Here is a 24,886-nt window from a genome sequence, read left to right as displayed (position 1 = left end):
GTTTCGTTTCATTTTGTTTCGTTTCGTTTCATTTCGTTTCGTTTTCCCTATGGTGTAATCCTAACAGGTAATCGTGGACGTGTACCATATACTCTACACGCAGCCCATACGTGCGAGTATGGGCTCACCAGCTAGTTTGCAAACCGCTGGGCCACTGTCCCTAGCCGGTGGGCATGCTCTGGAGGCCCACCGGGACCCGTTAAAACTAAAACCGTCACGGCAGCGCTATGCAGGGCATAACGATCGTTGTCCTACCATTTGGATGTACGCGTCCGTACCCTCGTGATGGGATAGGGGTATCCCCCCAAATGCATGAGGTCCCACTAGTCCTACAGTCATCATTTAATGAACATAACCCCGTGTCACGTTTTCATGCTTACATGTCATTCTCATTCTCATTTCGTTACATATCATACATATTCCTAGCGGGGTTATGTATCATGCAATTTACCGTATTTCATGGCATACAATTCATTTAGTTACATTTCAATACTCATACAACAAGCCATAATCGTACAAGGGCCACACATCGTCACATGCATTCATATCACATCAACTAAGCAGCATAAATAACATACATTCACGTTCACATGATTTCGTACTTAAGCACAATAATCTAGCATACAATGTATCATATCATAACAAAGTCAATAACGTAAACACTTCATAGTCATATCGTTCTCTAACTTACCATAGCCCTAACGTTCTTATACCTATCACAGACATATCATTACGTGACGTACCTATGTCATATCGTCACAAGAACGTACCCGAATGCTATCGTCCCTGTTTCCTTTTAATTCTGTTGTCATGCCTTATAAAGGGTGATTTGTTCTCCTTTCCACACCCTTATAAAGGGTGATTATAAAGGGTGATTTGTTCTCCTTTCCACACCTTTATAAAGGGTGATTTGTTCTCTTTTCCACACCTTTATAAAGGGTGATTTGTTCTCTTTTCCACACCCTTATAAAGGGTGATTACCCTTATAAAGGGTGATTACCCTTATAAAGGGTGATTTGTTCTCTTTTCCACACCCTTATAAAGGGTGATTATAAAGGGTGATGATTTGTTTTCCTTTCCACACCCTTTTAAAGGGTGATTTGTTCTCTTTTCCACACCCTTATAAAGGGTGATTACCTTATAAAGGGTGATTTGTTCTCTTTTCCACACCCTTATAAACGGTGAGGGGTGATTACCCTTACTTATAAAGGGTGATTTGTTCTCTTTTCCACACCCTTCTAAAGGGTGATTATAAAGGGTGAGGGTGAGGGGTGATTACCCTTATAAAGGGTGATTTGTTCTCTTTTCCACACCCTGCTAAAGGGTGATTATAAAGGGTGAGGGTGAGGGGTGATTACCCTTATAAAGGGTGATTTGTTCTCTTTTCCACACCCTTCTAAAGGGTGATTATAAAGGGTGATTTGTTCTCTTTTCCACACCCTTATAAAGGGTGATTATAAAGGGTGATTTGTTCTCTTCTCCACACCGTTATAAAGGGTGATTTGTTCTCCTTTCCACACCCTTATAAAAGGTGATTATAAAGGGTGATTTGTTCTCCTTTCCACACCCTTATAAAGACCCTTATAAAGACCCCTATAAAGACCCTTATAAAGGGTGATTTGTTTTCCTCCCCAACCAATGTGGGAGGTCACAATCCACCCCCCTTCGGGGCCCAACGTCCTCGCTGGCACTCGTTCTTTTATCCAATCGATGTGGGACCGGGCTTCCCCTCAAGGCTTTAAAACGCGTCTGCTAGGGGAACGTTTCCACACCCTTATAAAGGGTGATTTGTTCTCCTCCCCAACCAATGTGGGAGGTCACAATCCACCCCCCTTCGGGGCCCAGCATCCTCGCTGGCACTCGTTCCTTTATCCAATCGATGTGGAACGGCCCCCCAAGTCCACCCCCTTTGGGGCCCAGCGTCCTTACTGACACACCGCCTCGTGTCTACCCCCCTTCCCCCCTTCGGGGAACAGCGAGAAGGCCGGCACATCGTCCGGTGACTTGCTCTGATACCATTTGTAACGACCCAGATCAACTGCTAGCAGATATTGTCCTCTTTGGCCTTTCCCTTTCGGGCTTCCCCTCAAACTTTAAAACGCGTCTGCTAGGGGAAGGTTTCCACACCTATAAAGGGTGATTTGTTCTCCTCCCGAACCAATGTGGGACATCGCAGATTTTCTGTTGGGACATCGCAGATTTTCTGTTTCTTTTTTGCAGTAACTGTTACTTGCTGTCATAAGGATAGTTTGAGAAGAGATAATTGTGGGGAGGGATGAGAGGTTAGTGGAGAAAAGTGGGGAAGGATTTTTTTTTAATTAATTATTATTTTAACTATTTTTATAATTATGTTTATTTCATTTATTTCTTTATTTATTTTTTTTGGGCTATTACATTTTATATGAACAAACTTGATTTGAGAATGGCATGCCCAAATTTCCTTTTTGAGGTTAAGGCCTGGGGCCCTACCCGACCCTTCAACAAGTCTATCAATGACACTCTGTCAACATTGTTGCCTCTGTCTTGCCTATGCACATTTCTATGGTGGGTTAGATGATGCACCATCCTCCTTGGTCGCATCATGGCATTCGTCTTTTTTCGGCCTTTACATGGCTGGTTGGACATCACTATTATGTTGTCACCTTGTCTTGTCTATACGTGAGGGTCACAACCTACTCTCTTAATAGTATGATTCAATTCATCCAACCATGCCAACATCATTCAATTCATCCAACCATGCCAACAGTAGAACCACTTATATAGCTGGCCTCAATTCATCCAACCATGCCAACAGTAGAACCACTTATATAGCTGGCCTGAGTCGAAGTTACAAGATAATCCTAAAGCTTGTTCAAAACCGCTCCTTATACCTTCTTAAATAAATTGATGACTATTTAATTTTCAATTTTAAAAATTGGGTTAGCTTTCTTTTATCATTTCCTTACCATAAAATCCATTATTTGCAAGAAAGTATTTAAGTTCTAAATAAGATTTGAAAGCTTTCTTTTATCATTTCTTTACCATAAAATCCATTGTTCCAAAGAAAGTATTTAAATTCCAAATAAGATTTTAAAAAAACATAACATTTTAATGATTATTCGACCATTTTCATGTTCTTAAATAAACGTTTAAAATTTTAGTCATATTTCAAAAATAAAATAAATTAAGGTAATTGAGGTATGCTCTATTTCCCAAATTCAAGTTAAATAGATTAGAAATGCTAAATACTAACGAAATGAGATGGACCTCCTAATAGGAAACGACTCCCGGTGATACTTGGAGCATTCGAGGGACGAAAGACAAGCGTACTCGAATTTAGCGAAATACCGGCCGCTAACGCCAAACAAGTAAGTGGTCTTACTAAGTGATCTTATTATAAATAGGAAGGTACTCGATTTAGCAAAACGCCAAACAAGTAAGTGGTCTTACTAAGTGACAAACAAGTAAGTGGTCTACTAAGTGATCTTATTATAAATAGGAAGGCAGTGGTCTTACTATAAATAATAAGTATTATAAATAAGAAGGCCAACTAGTAGTCTTACTATAAATAATAAGGCTGGTCTTAATAGGAAGTTACTATAAATAATAAGTAAGTATTATTAATAGGAAGTTAATAATAAAGCTGGTCTTAATAGGTTGGCCTCCTGGCCAACCCAAGTGAGTGGTCTTAGATAATAAGGCTGGTCTTACTATAAATAGGTTGAACAACGGTCTTACTATAAATAGATTGGTATGTGACGTATGATGACATAATTGAGTTTTATGATGATGTTATATGATGACGACAAGATGCATGACAACATGACGATGTAAGATGTAAGATAATGAAATTTCATAATATGACGTTATTCCAGATAAAGATTCGTTGATTTTCTCAGTCACAACCCTAGCTAATGTATAGAATATATATTTAAATAATTATAAAACTTTTCAAATACGATCTATAAATATTAAAAAAAAAAAGAAAAAAAAAACAAAAGCTTACAAACAATACAATCAATTCATTTTTATATTTATATTTATATAAATCAAGATTCCTAATTAATTAATTATTTATAATTAATTAATTATCTCTCTTTCTATATTTGTGAAATGTAAACCGTACTATTTAATGAACAAATTATTATAATCTACTAATTAATGAACAAATTATTATAATCTACTAATTAATGAATAAATTATTATCGATTATAAGCATTAAATTAATTAATTTTAAATCATTAAATAATATTTTTATTTTAAATTTCAACCTTCCCATCAAAAACTAAATACATACCCATTAAATAAATTGAACTTATTTTATTATAAATAATAGTTTTAATAAATATGATATTATGGTTATTGATAGAAAAAATTTAAAGAAACATACCGTTTTAATTTATATTAATTTTTTTTTTGTTTATATTAATTTATAAAAATAAAACAATTAATTTTTTTTTTTGTTTATATTAATTTATAAAAATAAAACAATTTAGTGGCATTAACATTATTAATTTATATTAATTTTTTTATTTATATTAATTTATAAAAATAAAACAATTTAGTGCATTAACATTATTATCCTAATTTTTCGATATAAACAAAGAGAAAAAATAATAATAAGATACATATAACTACTTAATTATTATCAATTATTTTATTTCCACAATGTTTCCAAATCATCGTTACTTAGAACATTTACATCAAGATCGATGTGTAAACGATACGGGGTGGTCAAGAACTAGAGGGAATTGATAGTAATTTTCATCCCAGCTTGGCAGTGGCCTGGGGTGGTGCATATGAAGAAGCTCCCAGCTTGGCAGTGGCCTGGGGTGGTGCATATGAAGAAGCTGTTTCCTCTTGAGAGAGTGATTTCATCCTTGCCTGAATTGAACACTTTGGCGCCTCTGGAAGCTATGCAGCTTCTATAACCCCCCTCGTCCACTGCCACCACGTTGTGAACTGTCGGGTTATAGTTGAATCCTACAAAAAAAAAAAAAAAAAAATGTATTCATTGCGATCTAACTGCGAATTCGATCGGATACTATTTGAATATATTTTATATAGATGTAACGACCCAAATCCTCTTTGGACTTTCCCTTTCGGGTTTTCCCTCAAGGCTTTAAAACGAGTCTGCTACGGGACTTGTGTTTTGATATAATTTATCTTATCTCCATGATTTGGTTAGTAGAATATTTTCAACTTTCGATCCCACTTATGTTTTTCATTATTAACATAGTATCAGAGCATTATTCTTAATAGATACGATTAAGATTACGCAAGTAAAATATCAGTTACTATTCAACTATCAACACAAGAGTTGAAAACTCACTTAATATGTCACCGGCTCTAAACACCTTCCCATTAGGCCATCCTTCCACGCCCAGGTTCCATCCGTTCGAGTCGCCAACAACAAAAGTTGTAGCAGCATCACCATGTTCAAAGCCAAGCAGCAGCAGCAACGCCATTGCAACAGCTACCGTGCTCATCGAAACCGCTCCGCTGCTCCCCTCGTGTCGAGCCATTCGTGAAGTCGAAGTAGCTCTCAAAAAAGATATGGAAAACAATTGTGTTCCTTTGAAGCTTGAAAATGATGGTTATAAAGATATGTAAAACATACCAAACTTGCCTTTTTCTTTTCCTTTGTTTCGTGCGGAGGAGTAGTGGGCCGTTTTGCAATTGATTATGTCTCCTCCTTTTGCTATTAAAAGAAAGAGAAACAATCTTCCTCCTTTCTCTCTAGTAACCTTTCATTCCTTTCCCAATTATCTCTCCTCAGCCTACCTCAGCCAAAAAAACAGACAAACAATAATTGACAGGTTTAATTTGAGGAAAAAATGAGAATGGCTTTACCCAATTCACAAGACAAGATTTACTAGGAGATAGATATGATCAGTAAGATATATATTAAATCTTAATTTTATTTGTCCTATTTGTTTTTAGAAATCACAGCCAATCATGGTTAAATCTCATTAAATCCTGACAATTGTTTAGTTGAGTTAGAAACTAAATGCCAATAATTTATATGAATTCTAGTAAATAACATTAGATTAATAATATTAGATCAATAAATTTATATCAGTAGACAAATAAATAGATTAAAAATAAAATGGCAAAGAAAATTTGTGAACAAAATTAAAAGGGAGTAAATATAGATAAAGAGAAAAACCAGAAAAGCAAAAGGCCACCTAGTAAATAGAGATGAAGAAAAAAAAAAAAAAAAGCAAATATAGAGAACAGGAAAGCACAAAATTACTTGAATAACTCTATCAACTTTTTTATACCAGAGAAACCATATAAAATAAGATTTTTAATAAAAACATAATTATAGATATATAACATTTCAAAACTTTTAACAATGGACCCATGTAAATTAGAAAAATAATTTGATAGAGTTCAAACTGGAAACTGATCTCATGAGCTCACCTAGGTTGGCTTTGATTTCAAAGGATAGAATCGAACTTTCATTAATGATAACTTCTGGACATCAACCTAAGCTAATCAAGTAAGTGGTCTTACTATCGGCATAGTTATATTTGATGTTGACACGTGCCTCGTGGTTCGGCACGTGTCATATATATTGATATGTGAGAGTTGTTTGTGGATTGATATGTTTATCATATGTTATGTATATGTTATAATATGTGAATTACGGTACGATGTGTTCAATGATATGTTTGAGATAGGATACGATAAGGATGCACAAGACGAAATGTGACGATAGGAGTAAGATACGTTCATGAAACGTTAAGGTTAGGTTACATACCGAAGTGCTATGGATATGAGAGATTGATAAAAGAATATGGTTAGGTTATGTGTAGTGAGGGATATGGATAGAAAGGGATAGGTTTGTGATAGATTGATAGAACAATAGCGTTAGGATACGTTCATGTGATGATATGACTAAGGTACGTTCATGTAACGACATGACTGTGATAGATATAAGACGTTAAGGCTATGATAAGTAAGGGAACGATATGACCAAGAAGTGTTTACGCTATGATATGATTATGATACGATATGTGTATGACGGATATATATATATATATATATATGTTGTCATATGATATGAAATATGTTATGGTATGAGATATGTGATAAATTGAATTGTTTATGATATGATATATTGTGATGCAATATGTGCGGAAGAAAAGAAAAATGACCAACAAGGGATGAAAAATATTTAGAAAAATTACAGAGTTTTCGAAGAAAATAATAATAAAATATTCGGAAAGTGTCAAATTACCAAAATACCCCTAGAAGGATGGATAATCACGAAAATGCCCCTCTAATCATAATCAGAGCATCTACCGTGACCATTTGAGCAAAATCTTTCAAACCTTGAATCTCAGCGGTTGGATATGATCTAGAAGACGGACAGATCATCACATCCAGCGGCTGGTATTCAAAACCAAAGTCGGTGAGGCTCTGATCGGAGTAGATATTTCCAACAGATATTCCATAAAATCAAAACCGCCAATTCACGACGATTCTGGAGCTCTCAATGTCGGTTTAAGCTGTCTTAAGTTGGGGCAACAATATGGAACAAGAATCGAGCAAGGTTGAGAGCCCATTCAAGAGTTATGAGCGTTTAGATTGTGGGTCTCCTACTCTCTGATTTCTTCAAAATTCGAGAGCAATTCTCCACCATTTCTCCCCAAACATATTCTTATAGTTTCAAAGCAAGATTACCCACAAGTTCTATGAAGGAATGAAGTGCTGAAAGTGCCCAGAAACCATTTCCCCAATTCAATCCCCAATTGAAGAACTTAAAGGAAAGCTTGAAAATGCAATCCGGGGATACACGACGATTCGTCGAGCAAGAACGATCCCAATAAGTTTCTGCACCTCCACGGAGTGTTTCCGTTGAAGCCCACGAAGAGAAATAACCTTGGGAGCGTGCCCAATTGAAGGAAATCGATTTCGGGCTTAAGTTGGGGATAAGTGACGAAATTCTATCTACGGTCCGTGCCCAATTGAAGGAAATCGATTTCGGGCTTAAGTTGGGGATAAGTGACGAAATCCTATCTACGGTCCCTTTTCCTTCAAATTAATGATTTCTTTAGCTTCAGATGAAGGATTTGAGTAATTTTGATGAAGGAATCGAGAGTCGAAACGTCGTAGAACAAGTTACCCAAGAGATCGAAAATCCGACGTTTCGGGAAGTTGCATACCGAGAATGATCTCTCAAAATTAAGGTCCCACACTCAAAGAATGTCCTCCAAACTAATTCATGTAGCTTGAGGAAAGGATATGGAAGAGATTCCATGGAGAAATCGGGCCTTGAAAACCCCTAAAGTTGGTTGCCCAATGATGAATCCCCTGTTTTAGCTCCGGCGAGAAAAATGATTTTGGACGAATTTTGGTGGCGAAAATCTTAGGCTACGATAAAGAAGAAGAAACTAGACACAATAAGGAGTCTATGGAAGGAAATTGGAAGTAATTCGGATACCGGAAGCTCAAGAATGGAGGTCCCGAACGTCGACGATGAGGTAAGTAGCCACATTGGATTTTTCTTAAGAAATACTTGTAGGAATTGCTTGGATTTTCATATGAACCCTAAACGAAGTATGACACAAGGATATATGAAAGAAAAATCCAAAGAACCGTGAGTTAAGGCTTTAAACCGACCAAATTACTCGAGATTTAAGGAACATTAAGATAACCCACTAAATGAGCTCTGATGTCTATAAAATTTTATTGCTGAGCATAATATATCATTATAAGGTTATGTATGAAATTTTGCGGTCATTGGATAAGGATAAGTAGGTAAACCAAGAAACGGGGAGAAATGACCATAATGCCCCTAAGGATATCTACCTACGGTTCATGACCAAGATAACCTCCAAATGCTATGAAACTCTACAATAAATCTTATTTATGATGCTTGATTAGGTAATGAATTTTGAAAACCATTGTAACTCGTTAAGGAGCAAAACCAAGAATTAGGGGTAAAACGACCATAATGCCCCTACGGAAGACTACCTACGGGTTAAGCCCTAAATGACCTCCCAACATTATGAAATGTTGTATGAATCCTTATCTCAAGAGGTTGTATAAGGAAATGAAGTTTGGGAGTCATTGGAAAACGTTAGGTAGCGAAACCAAGATATGGGGAAAACGTATATCACGAACCATGCAACTTTGCCTCCTAGGATGACGAAAGAGGTATCCACTAAATAAGAGATTCTCCACAAGTACCCTTGGTTTCTAATGAGACTCTACGTGCACAAGACCACGTCGGGGCTATTCCTTAGAAGAACTTGTATGTTCCCAAGCTTGACCCAAGACATTATGCATAAACCTAGGATCCCCAAGAATGCATAGAAACACCTAGGTTAATGCAAATGACATGCTTAACAAGTTGCTAGGATCCATGCCCGGAGTAACTGTTATCTCCCATCACGAAGTGTACCACGAGACCCCTATTCCTCTTTAGGTGAGATGCCCTGCTATATGTACCATGAGCATGATGCCACGATGAACTTATTATCTCCCTCACCTAAATGAGATGCCCTGCATCACAAATTTTCAATAGGATGCCACGATTATGATAACGCCACCTATGCACTCATGTAGAGAAAATTAAGGGTTACTTTGGAAGAGTTTTCAGGGAACACAAGGCATGACATGACAACCTCTAAGGCTTAGTTCCTGAAAACGAAACAAGTAGTCATATCCTAGCTCAAGGTTTAGAAATGCTCCAACTTACCAACTATTCTCTTCAAGGCCTACTCTATATGACTTGAGAATAAGTTCAAGATTACAAGGTGGTTGGAGCAAGTTTGGAACCTAAACCAAGATGGAACTTAGGAAACGCCTAAAGGAAACATGTCAAGATTCAAGACCCTTCTAAAACCCTCTAAGGAGTCCATTATGAACTTATGACCTTCTAGAATAACTCATGCTAGTTATTAAATGGGTTCATATGATCACGAATGTATATAACAACTTACGCCTCAAGAAAATAAGAACCTTAGAAACGTACAAGATTAAGAATCAATAACAAGCTATACAACTACCAAGACAAGAAGAATGTTAGGTACCACTCAAACATAAGGGATCAAAGTTCTCAAGACTCAAAATTCAAGAATGCTAGGTAAATCCTTAGGAAAGTGTCTTGGAGAACGAATTAAGAAACATAACAAGAACATACGGCAAAAACAAGAACAAGAAAAGAAAGAACGTGGTACCCTAGCATATCAAGGACACAATTAAGAGCCTACAAGTAGGCTACTTACTGAGTCTTGTACTCATTCCTTATTCTCCATTTTTTTTTTCAGGAAATAATGTGCTGGTCGAGGTCGGTAGCGGACTCTGGAGCAGGTTCCATAGACAAACCTCACTCGTCGTCCTCGACCCATTGTTTTAAGACGTTTTGTGTTCGTTCCTTATTTTGTATTTTAACCATTATGTTATATTTTAAATTACTAATGCGCCCACTATTTTCGTAGAATGTGTCTCATATCCTCAACTTCTTGAGGTGTCTTAGGACTTTGTTCCTTCGACAAATGAACTCCATGCCTGAAAGGTAATAATCCTTTCTTGGAGTCCTGCATCTTATATCAAATCAATATTTTGTCGATGAACGATGCCTGAGACAATGCTAGTGTTTTGTTCTTGCGATTCCGAACAATTTGGATTCCAAGAACAAACTGAGCGTCTCCCAAATCTTTCATTTGGAATTGTGTCGCTAGCCAATGCTTAATGTCAGTCAAAAATCCCACATCATTTTCAATGAGTAGGATATCGTCAACGTACAACACCAGGAAAGCTACTGTAGAGTTGACTATCCTTTTATATACACAAGGTTCGTCAACATTAGGTTTATAGCCATAAGATTTGATCGCAGTATCAAACTTTATATTCCAGGATCGAGATGCTTGCGTCAACCCGTAAATGGATCTTTTAAGCTTGCAAATCCTTTGCTCGTGATCCTGTTCAATGAACACCTCTGGTTGAGCCATATAGGTATTCTCTTCAAGATTGCAGTTTAGAAAGGCTGTCTTAACATCTATTTGCCAAATTTCATAATCATAAAATGTGGCAATAGACAAGAGTATTCTAATCGATTTAAGCATAAATTAGAGAAATAATTTTGTAGAGTTCAAACTTGAAATAGTTGTATCTACTCTTTTATACAACAGTAACTATGGAATTATAAGATTTTTAATAAAAATATAATTATAGATATATAACATTCTAAGACCTTTAACAATGGACCAGCGTAAATTAGAGAAATAATTTTGTAGAGTTCAAACATGAAACTGATGTCATGGTCTCACATAGGTTGATTCGGATTTCAAAGGACGGAATCGAACTTCCATTAAAGATATATTGGTGACAACAACTTAAGCGAACCAGGTAAGTGGCCTTACTATCGACATGGTTATATTTGATGTTGACACGTGTCTGTGGTTCTGCACATGTCATATATACTGATATGTGTGAATTATCAGTGAATCGGTATGCTTATATTATGTTAATGTTATGTTATAATATGTGGATTGTATGATATTAATTACGATACGATGTGTTCAAGGATATGTTTGAGATAGGATACGAGAAGGATGCACAAAACGAAATGTAACGAAGGAGTAAGATACGTTCATGAAACGTTAAGGTTAGGTTACATACTAGAGTGCTATGGTCAGGAGAGATTGATGAAAGAATATGGTTAGGATATGGGTAGAAAGGGATAGGTTTGTGATAGATTGATAGAATGATAGCGTTAGGATACGTTCCTGTGATGATATGACTAAAGTATGTTCACGTAATGAAATGGCTGTGATAGGTATAAGAACGTTAAGGCTATGATAAGTTAGGGAACGATATGACCACGAAGTGTTTACGATATGACATGTTATGATATGATGTGATGCTATGTGTTATGTTTAGATTGTCTTGTGTGACCATTGAGGTAATTGTTGTATGAATTACACCTTATGAAATGGCATGTTAAAAGCATGGAGCGTTATGTTATGTTTTCTAAATTGTATGTATACAACATGTTATGAATGACATGATATCACGATAAATGAAATGAAATGTAACCCCGTTAGGATTATGTATGATATGTAGACTGAAAAATGAGAAATAACATGTTAAGCATGAAAGATGATAGTGGGGGTTATATTCATTAATGATAAAAGTAGAAATATTGGGGACCTCATGCATTATGTGTGCTCATGCATTTGGGGGGATACCCCTATTCCATCACGAGGGTACGGACGCGTACATCCAATGGCAGGAAAACGATCGTTATGTTTTGCATAGCGCTGCTGTGACGGTTACTAGTTCTGACGGGTGTACGGCCTAAGGAGCTCCTAGAGTATGCTCGCCCGACAAGGAATGAGGCCCAGTGGTGTGCGAACTGACTGGTGTGCCCATACTCTCATGTATGGGCTGTGTGTAGAGTATATGGTACACGTCCAAATTACCCGTTAGAACAGCACCGTAGGAAGACAGATTGAAAGATAGGTCCCATCATCTCATTTGCATGTGATTGTTGCATTTAACCCCAATAGTGGGGTCACTTACAGAGTATTTCTTTAAATACTCAAGCCATGTGCTACTACATTTTTCAGGTTAAGGCAAGGCATTCCTGTACGGCTGACGACGACATCGCAACTCGAGACCATGACACATGCATAGGATAGTGATATTTATTTTCTTAGACTTAGGCTAGAATAGGATGTGTTTAACTTAAACTCTTATTTATTTTATTGAGTCTTTTGTTGTGTCGTTTTAAAGATGTTTTCGAAACATGTAAGTCCATGGCTGTGTTTTAAGCTAAAGGTTATGTTTTATGGAATTTAAATGAAGTCTTCAGCATTCAATGTTTATAGTACGTATACAGTAGCGACCTTAAATTAAGTAAAAATTTTGGGTCAGTACAGAGGCATTCCTATACGGCTGACGACGACATCGCAACTCGAGACCGTGGCACATGCATAGGGTAGTCGCATTTATTTTCTTAATCTTAGGCTAGAATAGGATGTTTTTTTAATTTAAATGTTTATTTATTTTATTTAGTCTTTTGTTGTGTCGTTTTAAAGGTGTTTTCAAAACACGTAAGTCGGCTGTGGTTTAAGCTGAAGGTTATGTTTTATGTAAGTTTAAATGAAGTATTTCCGCATTCATGTTTATGATATGTATACAGTAGCGACCTTAAATTAAGTAGAAAATTTCGGGTCATTACAAAGCATGATGCAAATCTCCGTCTACATATCAACTAGTGGCCTATAACACCGCTCGAAATAAAAAAGAGTTCATGCCACTCATTGTAATTTTTTGATCAATTAGGTGTAGGAAGGTATTTCATTAAGTTGAACCAGTGACTGGCGTACGTCCTAGTGCGAACCACTCCTTTTCGACGAAATACATCTTGAATTAGGTCCAATATATAAAATTAATGCAATATAATATTTTATTCCAAAATTTAGCGGACTATACTTTCAACTTTAAATTTGAATAACTATTATACTATTTATTTTAAAAAAACGAATATATGTATATAATAAAATAATGTCTAAATCAATTGAGTTAAGTTTAGATTACGTTCTTTGTACTAATTCCCACCATATTCATTTTGATAACAAAAAAAAAAAAAAATGATTCTCTTGGAGGTATAATTTAAAAATCTAAGAAGAGTGATTATAAATTGAAGGGGTGATTTTGTATTGTGCATTAGGAATGCAATGATTGATGCAAAAATTATTGGAAGAATTTATATTTAATATTGAAGAGTGAAGCCAAATATATGACATAATTATTGTCACAATTTAGTGCATCTTATTTTAGTTTGAATTAGTTATGGAATATATAATATTCGTAATCTTGAAGAATATATTAGTTAGGAAATATATCTTAGATATTCGTAATCCGCTAAATTTGAATAGTAGTATATTTTATTTTATTATCAGGATTTAGTTAGTTTATATTTTCTTTGTAGATATTATTTAGTATCTTGTATCCTATTTAAAGGTTGTGAATATCAATGAAGATTGAACATTTCGATCTCAATTCTTTTTCTCATTCTTAAATCTGTATTCTTTCGTTGAGTAATAATATTTTCATATCTATGCACACTTTTGAGTGGTAGATATTGCGTCAGTTGGTATCAAAGCCAAGTTGGTACGGTTTCATATTATTACTCAACGAGATGAATAGTGGAAGTGCTTCTATGGGTATAGCTATGGAAAAGCTGGTTGGCAATAACTATAGTTATTGGAAGTTATGCATGGAAGCTTATCTACAAGGGCAAGATTTGTGGGATTGAATTGAAGGTGATGACACCGACATTCCAGCAGATACTCCACAGAATGCAGAATTACGCCGACAATGGAAGATTAAATGCGGAAAAGCCTTATTTACCTTGCGGACTTTGATTAGCAAGGAGTATATTGATCATGTTCGTGATTTAAAGTCACCAAAGCAAGTATGGGATAAACTTCAAAAGTTGTTCACTAAGAAAAATATCGCTCGACTGCAATTTCTAGAGAATGAACTAGCTATGGTAACTCAAGGTAATTTTTTTGTTGAAGAATATTTTTTGAAAGTGAAAAATCTGTGTTCTGAAATTTCAGAATTAGATGCTGAGGAGCCAGTGAGTGATGCCCGATTATGTCGTTATCTTATTCGTGGATTACGAAAAGAGTTTATGCCCTTTGTTTCCTCAATACAAGGGTGGGCAAATCAGCCTACAGTTATTGAACTGGAGAATCTTCTTTCCAATCAGGAAGCATTGATTAAGCAAATGACTAGCAGCAACGAATTTTCCCCAAAGTTAGAAGGTGTGTTGTATGTCAAAGATCAAAGGAGACAGAATTTTTACTCAAAGCCTTCATCAAGCAATGGGAATCAATTTAGGAGTGAGGAGTCATCAAAGAAGCCATTTAAAGCGTGTTACAGGTGTGGAAAACCAGGCCATTTTAAACGAGATTGTGAGGTGAAAGTGGTGTGTCATCGTTGCGGAAAGTCAGACCATATTAAACCAAATTGTCGAGTCAAGATGCAGGAATCAGAAGCAAATGCGGTACATGAAAGTAAAAGTTCTTCAGATCCAATTTGGGAATATTGCTTAACCACTGAGGTTCTTGACCAGCCAACAAACGTGACTTCAGCCGTATATCAAGATGATGTCTCTACAGGTGATCAAAATTCTAATTCCACTACTTATGCTTCTGAGTTTGATTCTGTCCAAATTTCGCATCTGGACTCTCTCTTTTTCTCCGATGTCAATTCTATTGCCCCTGATGACCCTTCTGTTTACTCCACGGCCTTGGATTTGAGATTCGACGAAAATGAAGTTGTCGAGCTAACGTTTGACGATCTTGACGGTCTTTACCTCCTCTCTGAGGCTGACGATTTCCTCATCTTGGAGAATTTAGATCAAACTACCAATTCGCAGGATTCGGCTACTGATGCTCCGCCCCAGCCTGACCTAGAAATAGCTGCACTGCTTGATGATGATGATTTATCACGATTTGGTTGTGATGTTGAGGACTTGGAGGAGGATTTCGTAGTTCAGGCAAATTTGTGTGAAGAAGGGGAGCATGGTTCAACGGATAATAAGTTTAGTGTGGCTAAAGATTTTGAGAGGGCGACAGGAAGCCAGAATATTGTTAATAACAAATCTTTTGGCGACGACATTTTTTAGGATAACTTGGACCTTGACCAAGGATATAAAGCTCCTGCAAATATATTGAGTGGTAAAAAAGGATCAGAAGATCAAGAGCTTTTGCAGTCTGCCAGTGATGTAATTCACCGGAGTATGGAGTATGCTGAGTCTGCACAAGTTGAGAAGAATTATTACTCTTTGTCATTAGAATTGGAGCAGTCAAAGGCTCAGATTCAATCATTGGAGGGTCATATCAGTAATTTGGATCCTGCCGTTAAGGCCTTGGAAGAGACCATATTCATGAAACCAGATTATGCTGATGCTCATTGTGATTTAGCCTCCGCTTTGCATGCAATGGGGGAAGATGAGCGAGCAATTGAGGTGTTTCAGAAGGCAATCGACTTGAAGCTTGGCCATGTAGATGCTTTGTATATTTTGGGTGGACTTTATGTGGACTCAAATGGTGAAGGAACTTTTATAGTTGTTGAAGCCTCAAAGTTTAAGACCATTGGAGAGAAGACTGTTTTGAGACCGGAACTGTCAAATGCTCTCAAAATTAGATCTTTTCAGAAGATTACCCGATTGAATCGCTGTGATGTGGAACTTATTAAGAAGGAAATCATTGAACATGATGTGTCAATGTCTTATTCAGGTGGTGGCATGCCTAAGAAGTCCATACGCAAGCCTAGCTGGAAGAAATTCTTCGTAGATTATTTTGTTCGAGAGAAAGTGTTAACGCAGGATGTTGAATTGCAGGAAATACATACTAATGAGCAAGTTGCAGACATATTTACTAAGACACTTGCCAAAGTGAAGTTTGAAGTTTTTCGTAAAGGCTCTCGAAGTTATTGAGAAATAAGCTTGCACTAAGGGAGGCTGTCACAATTTAGTGCAATTTATTTTAGTTTGAATTAGTTATGGAATATATAATATTCGTAATTTTGAAGAATATATTAGTTAGGAAATATATCTTAGATATTCGTAATCCGTTAAATTTGAATAGTAGTATATTTTATTTTATTATCAGGATTTAGTTAGTTTATATTTTCTTTGTAGATATTATTTAGTATCTTGTATCCTATTTAAAGGTTGTGAATATCAATGAAGATTGAATATTTCGATCCCAATTCTTTTTCTCATTCTTAAATCTGTATTCTTTCGTTGAGTAATAATATTTTCATATCTATGCACACTTTTGAGTGGTAGATATTGCGTCAATTATTAGGTGCGAAAAAATTATTTAAAATATTTCATAACGACACTATGACTTACACGTTCATTATAGGTTATTAAAACAATATGGGGAAAAGTAAATAACGTAAGTTTTAAATAAAACTAGAAAATAAAGCATTGCCGTGATCTAACCTAAGGGCTATGGAAGAAAAACAACATGAGTGCATTTACACTAACTTTAATCTCATGGTTGCCACCGTGATATAGTCTGATTTAGTCTCGGGTAAAAGTAAGACACTCCTGTACGGATGTACGAGGTGTCTTACCTTTACTTGAAAATTAAGATTAGCACGTGACTTGAGTATTTTAAGAAAGACTAAGTACGTTATTATTGGGGTCAGGAAATGCAATCATATACAATCATGTTTGGGACATATTATTTCATAAAACCCTATATCATGGCCTTAAACTCTTCTCTTCAGTTTGAGCTAAAATGGGATGTTTAGTATTTTTTTGCACACGACCCAAGTATGCACACATGAACCCACTAGGCGGGTGTATACGTACCCCTGGGCCTGCCTTTCAGCTTGCTCACACTCGTACTACCAGAGCCATAGAGGGAAAGGAGCCCACATAGTATTATGGTGTACAGAATATCTTATCATAACATTATGTCAGATATAAATGTCGTAACATACGCGTCCATACTAATCATGACGAGGAAGTATCCCGATGCATATGACACACAAAAATGCATGAGGTCTCTGTACCTTCAAATCATATAATATGTAGATTGTGCATTCGTTCTTTCATAAACGTTTTCAAGAATACATTATTGACATATCAATATTTCACCGTCTAGAAAATAAACATGCTAACATGGTGTGCACAATATCATAGCATAACATAAGTCATAATACATCATCACGTAGTCTTGACATTACAAAAGTCATAACACTACATAACATAATTTACATCATAGCAATCATAAAAAACGACACATGGAGGGGCCATAGAGAACGTGCCATTTTTTATGGTTGTACAATCTCAACCGTCTGACATCGTGATCTTGACACGCTTATGACAAGCCTTGAGGGAAATCCAAGCCTCCTATTTATTTTTCGTTTGTCTTCATGACTTCATTGGACATTAGGTGAGATTCGTCTTCGTCAACCGAATACAACTTGTGCAGAATTCAAGCTTGCTGGGGCCTACGTGTGCATGTTCAACCTTCTGCAACCCAACCGACGTGCCTCTATACTAGTTCAAGTTATTCGTCTCGACCTTGCCTCTGCTTGAGGCCAAGGTCTCTCACGTGCAACGTCACGTCTCAATTCTCAACTTGGTTTCCAATTGACATGGCCATCATGTTTTGATGTCATCCCAAGTCCTGGGATGTCATCGATTAACTTAGCTCGCTCGATCATGCTCATCGAGAACAAACCCATATGTCGCTCGCATGATCGAGACATCTCGAACATCCATCCATCAAGTTATATCGAGGCGTTGGATCATCTTGTGTCCATGTTAGTTCATTTATAAAATCCATTATGGATAGCAAGTGCATAATCCAACCTCTGACAAATACACAATGGCACAATTTTGGCCCACAGTGTCGTGCGGCACTGTCTTGGAATACCCATTTCAAGGGAAGTCGTCGGAGACACTCGTCTGTGACACATGAATATGTCATAGGGTAGCTCACTTAGCCACAGGGCCCAGAGATGGTGGAGAGTTGACATCACGCCTCCTCCTAAGGTTCATTTTGAGACATTTTTTGGTATGATAGTTGTAAACATGATTTTGGAGAAATGGGCATACTGTGTCATGAAGAGTTCGTCCTATGTCCAATTGACACCAAATTTGATGAGTTTTCAAATTTTAAGTAATGACCCGAAATTTTCTACTTAATTTAAGGTCGCTACTATATACGTACCATAAACATTGAATGCGGAAGACTTCATTGAAATTCCATAAAACATAACCTTTAACTTAAAACACAGCCATGGACTTACGTGTTTCGAAAACATCTTTAAAACGACACAACAAAAGACTCGAAATAAAATAAATAGGCGTTTAAGTTTAAAACATCCTATTCTATCCTAAGTCTATGAAAATAAATACCACTATCCTATGCATGTGCCATGATCTCGAGTTGCGATGCCGTCGTCAGCCATACAGGGATGCCTTGCCTTAACCTGAAAAATGTAGTAGCACATGGCTTGAGTATTTAAAGAAATACTCAGTAAGTGACCCCACTATTGGGGTTAAATGCAACAATCACATGCAATGAAATGATGGGACCTATCTTTCGTTTCGTTTCATTTTGTTTCGTTTCGTTTTGTTTCGTTTCGTTTTCCCTACGGTGTAATCCTAACAGGTAATTGTGGACGTGTACCATATACTCTACACACAGCCCATACGTGCGAGTATGGGCTCACCAGCTAGTTCGCACACCGCTGGGCCACTGTCCCTAGCCGGTGGGCATGCTCTGGAGGCCCACCGGGACCCGTTAAAACTAAAACCGTCACGGCAGCGCTATGCAGGGCATAACGATCGTTGTCCTGCCATTTGGATGTACGCGTCCGTACCCTCGTGATGGGATAGGGGTATCCCCCCAAATGCATGATCACACAATATGCATGAGGTCCCACTAGTCCTACAGTCATCATTTAATGAACATAACCCCGTGTCACGTTTTCATGCTTACATGTCATTCTCATTCTCATTTCGTTACATATCATACATATTCTTAGCGGGGTTATGTATCATGCAATTTATCGTATTTCATAGCATACAATTCATTCAGTTACATTTCAATACTCATACAACAAGCCATAATCGTACAAGGGCCACACATCGTCACATGCATTCATATCACATCAACTAAGCAGCATAAATAACATACATTCACGTTCACATGATTTCGTACTTAAGCACAATAATCTAGCATACAATGTATCATATCATAACAAAGTCAATAACGTAAACACTTCATAGTCATATCGTTCTCTAACTTACCATAGCCTTAACGTTCTTATACCTATCACAGACATATCATTACGTGACGTACCTATGTCATATCGTCACAAGAACGTACCCGAATGCTATCGTCCCTGTTTCCTTTTAATTCTGTTGTCATGCCTTCCAAATTTCCAGTGATCTGTGTTTCCAAATCTTTTCTTATCTCAGTGTTTCCTATTCAAAAGTTTTCTTGGTCATTCTATCTTTAATCTATTCATTTGGCTAATGATAAAAATTTAATCTAATATTACTAATCTGACGTGATTGACTAGAATCGTATAAATGATTGACATTTAGTTTCTAACTCAAACCTAGATCATTGTAATAATTCAATGAAGATCTAGTTGTGATTTCTAAAAAAAATAGGATAAAAGAAAATAAAGATTTAATATATATTGATCAGATCTATCTTCACGTAAATCTCCGGTGAATCTCAACTAGGTAAAGATTATTCTCATTTTTTTCTCAAGTAAATCTTACGATTATTGATTTTGTAACGACCCAGATCCTCCGGTGAATCTCAACTGGGTAAAACTGGGTAAAGGTGACCTCCGGTGAATCTCAACTGGGTAAATTTTTTCTCAAGTAAATCTTACGATTATTGATTTTGTAACAACTTAGATCCTCTAGTGAATCTCAATCATTTTTTTCTCAAGTAAATCTTACTCGGTGAATCTCAACTGGGTAAAGGTCATTCTCATTCTCATTTTTTTCTCAAGTAAAACTTGGTAAAGGTCATTCTCATTTTTTTCTCAAGTAAATCTTACGATTATTGATTTTGTAACGACCCAGATCCTCCTATGAATCTCAACTGGGTAAATTTTTTTCTCAAGTAAATCTTATGATTATTGATTTTGTAACGACACAGATCCTCCGGTGAATCTCAACGGGGTAAAGGTGACCTCCGGTGAATCTCAACTGGGTAAATTTTTTTCTCAAGTAAATCTTAAGATTATTGATTTTGTAACGACCCAGATCCTCCGGTGAATCTCAACTGGGTAAAGGTCATTCTCATTTTTTTCTCAAGTAAATCTTACGATTATTGATTTTGTAACGACCTAGATCCTCCGATGAATCTCAATCATTTTTTTCTCAAGTAAATCTTACGACCCAGATCATCCGGTGAATCTCAACTGGGTAAAGGTCATTCTCATTTTTTTCTCAAGTAAATCTTACGATTATTTATTTTGTAACGACCCAGATCCTCCGGTGAATCTCAACTGGGTAAAACTGGGTAAAGGTGACCTCCGGTGAATCTCAACTGGGTTTCTCATTTTTTTCTCAAGTAAATCTTACGATTATTTATGGTTTCTCATTTTTTTGCTCAAGTAAATCTTACGATTATTTATTTTGTAACGACCCAGATCCTCCGGTGAATCTCAACTGGGTAAAGGTGACCTCCGGTGAATCTCAACTGGGTAAATTTTTTTCTCAAGTAAATCTTACGATTATTGATTTTGTAACAACCCAGATCCTCCGGTGAATCTCAATCATTTTTTTCTCAAGTAAATCTTACGACCCAGATCCTCGGGTGAATCTCAACTGGGTAAAGGTCATTCTCATTTTTTTCTCAAATAAATCTTACGACCCAGATCCTCGGGTGAATCTCAACTGGGTAAAGGTCATTCTCATTTTTTTCTCAAGTAAATCTTACGATTATTGATTTTGTAACAACCCAGATCCTCCGGTGAATCTCAATCATTTTTTTCTCAAGTAAATCTTACGACCCAGATCCTCGGGTGAATCTCAACTGGGTAAAGGTCATTCTCATTTTTTTCTCAAGTAAATCTTACTATTATTGATTTTGTAAAGACCCAGATCCAAAAGGTCATTCTCAAGGTCATTCATTTTTTTCTCAATCTTACTATTATTGATTTTGTAACGACCCAGATCCTAGAGGTCATTCTCAAGGTATTCTCATTTTTTTCTCAAGTAAATCTTACGATTATTGATTTTGTAACGACCTAGATCCACACTCCCCTTCGGGACCCAGCGTTCTCGCTGGCACTCGTTCCTTTATCCAATCGATGTGGGACCGAGCTCCCCCTCAAGGCTTTAAAACGCGTCTGGTAGGGGAAGGTTTCCAGACCCTTATAAAGGGTGATTTGTTCTCCTCCCCAACCAATGTGGCGCTACGGGAAGGTTTCCACACCCTTATAAAGGGTGATTTGTTCTCCTCCCCAACCAATGTGGCGCTACGGGAAGGTTTCCACACCCTTATAAAGGGTGATTTGTTCTCCTCCCCAACCAATGTGGGAGGTCACAATCCACCCCCCTTCGGGGCCCATCGTTCTCGCTAGCACTCGTTCCTTTATCCAATCGATGTGGGACCGGGCTTCCCCTCAAGGCTTTAAAACGCGTCTGGTAGGGGAAGGTTTCCACACCCTTATAAAGGGTGATTTGTTCTCCTCCCCAACAAATGTGGGAGGTCACAATCCACCCCCCTTCGGGGCCCAGCGTCCTCGCTGGCACTCGTTCCTTTATCCAATCGATGTGGGACGGCCCCCCAAGTCCACCCCTTTGGGGCCCAGCGTTCTTATTGGCCCACCGCCTCGTGTCTACCCCCCTTCCCCCCTTCGGGGAACAGCGAGAAGGTCGGCACATCGTCCGGTGACTGGCTCTGATACCATTTGTAACGACCAAGATCCACTGCTAGCAGATATTGTCCTCTTTGGCCTTTCTAGCAGATCTCTTTGGCCTTTCCCCGCTAGCAGATATTGTCCTCTTTGGCCTTTCTAGCAGATATTGTCCTCTTTGGCCTTTCTAGCAGATATTGTCCTCTTTGGCCTTTCTAGCAGATATTGTCCTCTTTGGCCTTTCTAGCAGATATTGTCCTCTTTGGCCTTTCTAGCAGATATTGTCCTCTTTGGCCTTTCTAGCAGATATTGTCCTCTTTGGCCTTTCCCTTTCGGGCTTCCCCTCAAAGCTTTAAAACGCGTCTGCTAGGGGAAGGTTTCCACACCTATAAAGGGTGGCTTCCACACCTATAAAGGGTGGCTTCCACACCTATAAAGGGTGGCTTCCACACCTATAAAATAGGTTGATTTGTTCTCCTCCCAAACAATGTGGGACATCCCAGATTTTCTGATTTGCAGTCTCTAACGCTGATTTGCAGTCTCTAACGGTTACTTGCTGGCATAAGAATAGGTTGAGGAGAGAAAATTGTGGGGGAGGGATGAGAGGTTAGTGGAGAGAAATGGGGAAGGATTTTTTTTTTAATTAATTAATTAATTATTATTATTTTAACTATTTTTATAATTATGTTTATTCGTTTATTTCTTTATTTATTTTTTTGGGCTATTACATTTTATAATTTTATATGAACAAACTTGATTTCGCATGCACAAATTCCCTTTTTGAGGTTAAGGCCTGGGCCCTACCCAACCCTTCGACAAGTCTATCAATGACACTCTGTCAACATTGTTGCCTCTGTCTTGCCTATGCACATTTCTATGGTGGGTTAGATGATGCACCATCCTCCTCGGTCGCATCATGGCATTCGTCTTTTTTTGGCCTTTACATGACTGGTTGGACATCACTATTATGTTGTCACCTTGTCTTGTCTATACGTGAGGGTCACAACCTACTCTCTTCATAGTATGATTCAATTCATCCAACCATGCCAACATCATTCAATTCATCCAACCATGCTAACAGTAGAACCGAACCACTTATATAGCTGGCCTGAGTCGAAGTTACAAGATAATCCTAAAGCTGGTTCAAAACCGCTCCTTATACCTTCTTAAATAAATTGATGACTATTTAATTTTCAATTTTAAAAATTGGGTTAGCTTTTTTTTATCATTTATTTACCATAAAATCCATTATTTGCAAGAAAGTATTTAAGTTCTAAATAAGATTTGAAAGCTTTCTTTTATCATTTGTTTACTATAAAATCCATTGTTCCAAAGAAAGTATTTAAATTCTAAATAAGATTTTAAAAAAACATAACATTTTAATGATTATTCGACCATTTTCATGTTCTTAAATAAACGTTTAAAATTTTAGTCATATTCCAAAAATAAAATAAATTAAGGTAATTGAGGTATGCTCTATTTCCCAAATTCAAGTTAAATAGATTAGAAATGCTAAATACTAACGAAATGAGATGGACCTCCTAATAGGAAACGACTCCCGGTGATACTTGGAGCAACTTCGAGGGACGGAAGACAAGCGTACTTGAATTTAGCGAAAACTCCCGGTGATACTTGGAGCATTCGAGGGACGGAAGACAAGCGTACTCGAATTTAGCGAAATACCGGCCGCTAACGCCAAACAAGTAAGTGGTCTTACTAAGTGACGAACAAGTAAGTGGTCTACTAAGTGATCTTATTATAAATAGGAAGGCAGTGGTCTTACTATAAATAATAAGTATTATAAATAGGAAGGCCAACTAGTGGTCTTACTATAAATAATAAGGCTGGTCTTAATAGGAAGTTACTATAAATAATAAGTATTATTAATAGGAAGTTACTAATAAGGCTGGTCTTAATAAGTCATAACACTACATAACATAATTTACATCATAGCAATCATAAAAAACGACACATGGAGGGGCCATAGAGAACGTGCCATTTTTTATGGTTGTACATTCTCAACCGTCTAACATCGTGATCTTGACACGCTCATGACAAGCCTTGAGGGAAATCCAAGCCTCCTATTTATTTTTCGTTTGTCTTCATGACTTCATTGGACCTTAGGTGAGGTTTGTCTTCGTCAATCGAATACAACTTGTGCGGAATTCAAGCTTGCTGGGGCCTACGTGTGCATGTTCAACCTTTTGCAACCCAACCAACTTGCCTCTATACTAGTTCAAGTTATTCGACTCGACCTTGCCTCTGCTTGAGGCCAAGGTCTCTCACGTGCAACGTCACGTCTCAATTCTCATCTTGGTTTCCAATTGAGATGGCCATCATGTTTTAATGTCATCCCAAGTCCTGGGATGTCATCGATTAACTTAGCTCGCTCGATCATGCTCATCGAGAACAAACCCATATGTCGCTCGCATGATCGAGACATCCCAAACATCCATCCATCAAGTTATATCGAGGCGTTGGATCATCTTGTGTCCATGTTAGTTCATTTATA

General features: G+C 37.2%; 1 long non-coding RNA gene across 1 annotated transcript; it reads right to left on the bottom strand.

Annotated features, from left to right (window-relative positions):
• Positions 1-4,610: 4,610 nt before the first annotated feature.
• On the bottom strand, positions 4,611-5,623 carry LOC147793416 (uncharacterized). The gene is made up of 2 exons (XR_015420024.1): positions 5,312-5,623; positions 4,611-4,962 (listed from the first exon to the last, which is right to left on the bottom strand). It is a non-coding gene; the product is annotated as an uncharacterized LOC147793416 (long non-coding RNA).
• Positions 5,624-24,886: the final 19,263 nt, after the last annotated feature.

This window comes from Cucurbita pepo, chromosome 2, assembly GCF_057944985.1.
Source record: "Cucurbita pepo subsp. pepo isolate OVF chromosome 2, ASM5794498v1, whole genome shotgun sequence".
Lineage (NCBI taxonomy): Eukaryota > Viridiplantae > Streptophyta > Magnoliopsida > Cucurbitales > Cucurbitaceae > Cucurbita > Cucurbita pepo.
Note: the sequence above shows the minus strand (reverse complement) of the source record. Positions and strands in the feature narration are given on the sequence as shown.